Below are 2291 nucleotides of genomic sequence, written 5' to 3'. Positions count from 1 at the left end.
TATTTTTGAACATGTTATTATCTCGGAAGAATTTAACACGCTTTTCATACCTTGCTATGCGGGCAGCTTTAGCACATACCTTTTGCTTGATGGTTTCTATGGTGGCATCAATGTCAACTATGGTTTTCATGTTATATTTTTTCTTTAGTTTTTGGGTCTTTGTAGGTTTGATACTCTTGTCAAATTTAAGGTTTTTCAAACATTCTATGTCAGATCTAAGCAGCTTAATTTGGTGTTGAATGCGTTCTTGCCAAGAAGGCTTTTTGTGGGAGTGTTGTCTTTTTCTAATCTTTTCACCACATAGAATCGTTGAGATTCTTGATTATTATTATTATTATTATTATTATTATTATACCCGTCTGATAAGAGTACACCAGGCACATGCATCACAACCATATGTGCGCGAGATGGTGATCTCATATCAAGATAACCAGCGCATGACCTCGCAGGTGGGGCCCAGTTAGAATTGTCTTCAGGTCGAGTAGCCCACCCCGCTCAAAAGGTCCCTGAATAAGGTTTGTTTAATGATGTTGAACAAAACACCTGTGTCTCCAATGGTGAATTATTCAAATCCCAAAGAATTCCTCTCAACACATGGTTATGATGCTCCCCCACTACTTCTGCTCATTATCAGAGATGCAGATATTGTCAGCCACCAAGGGACATGCTCAACTGGTTAAGGTGAAACAACTGACAAACAAATCTGATATTGAGCAGAATATTTGCTGTAGCCCATCTTTTTATACCAAGACAAAACAATGTACATGATAACACTTCCAATCAGTTAAGATCAAAAGCCATGAGAGCCACTGCCTGGTACTGCATCCGGGCATTTATTATTATTATTATTATTATTATTATTATTATTATTATTATTATTATTATTATTATTATTATTATTATTATTATTATTATTATTATCCAGATACGCACAGCAGATTAGACTGTTGGAAAAATAAAAATTCCTATCATTGGGCTACAATAAGTAACCTTAGATGTCAAGAACCATCCTAAGTATCCTAGCTGTCCCTAATAACATTGTTTTCTGCAGCTGCACTAAGCTGAGTTTCATGCCTATTTCCTCTATCCATCTGCTCAAATCTTTAGGGCTAGTTCCTAACGCACCTATAACTAATGGGATCCATTTTACCCACACTTTCCATAGTCTCTGTAATTCAATGTCTAGGTCTTGGTACTTTGTTATTTTTTCTATACCTCTCATATTTTTTTCATCATTTGTGTACGTCAACAGAACTAGTTTATTTTCTTTATCTACTTCTACTAAATCAGGCCTTCTGGTTCAATTACTCTGTCAGTTTGAATGTTAAACTCCCACAACATTTTATATTGCTTACTTTCTAGTACTTAACTAGGTTCACGTTCATACCATTTATCAGTATGTTCAAATCCTAGCTTTCTACATAGTTCCCAGTGTATTACTCTCCTTGGCTTGTCATGACTTGTATTCTTTCTGTGCCAGCATGCTACATTCACTTACTATATGAGTAACACTTTTTTCTTTTGATTTGCATAACCTACATTGGGAATCTACTTAGTTTTTATCTATCTTACCTTTTATCCAATTAGTCCTTAAAGCTTGATCTTGTGCTACTACTAACAAACTTTCTCTATTTTCAGCTTTTATTTCTGCAACCATAACCATATCTCACTACTACTATTGGCTGCAACTATCTTTGAGAATCTACCTTGCAAAAACTTCTCCTGCCAGTCGGATAATTTTTGTTCTTTTTTTCTGGTTTTTAACTTCATTTTTTGGTTTCTCTATGTTTTGCTGTGACTCTAGCAGCTCTTAATGAACTTTCTTCACTATTACCTACATAGGAGTCCATAACTACTCTAGCTAACTCCACGCAGTCTTCTACTGATATTAACCCTCTTCCTCCTTCCTTTCTAGGTAAGTATAATCTTGCTACTCCTGCCCTTGTGTGGAGTCCTCCATTCATATTGAATTCCTTCCTGGCTCTTCGGCCTGGCTTTGCTAATTCAGTTTTTGTCCAATCTACAAAAGCTGCTGAGTATCTAAGTAACGATACTGCCAAAGTATTTACAGCCGGCGCAGGAGTGGCTGTGTGGTAAGCAGCTTGCTTACCAACCACGTGGTTCCGGGTTCAGTCCCACTGTGTGGCACCTTGGGCAAGTGTCTTCCACTATAGCCACGGGCCGACCAAAGCCTTGTGAGTGGATTTGGTAGACGGAAACTGAAAGAAGCTCGTTGTATATATGTATGTATATATATATATATATATATATATATATATATATATATATAT

This window comes from Octopus bimaculoides, chromosome 17 (genome assembly GCF_001194135.2).
Source record: "Octopus bimaculoides isolate UCB-OBI-ISO-001 chromosome 17, ASM119413v2, whole genome shotgun sequence".
NCBI lineage: Eukaryota > Metazoa > Mollusca > Cephalopoda > Octopoda > Octopodidae > Octopus > Octopus bimaculoides.
The sequence above is the reverse complement of the archived record's forward strand: the minus strand, read 5'-3'. Positions refer to the sequence as shown.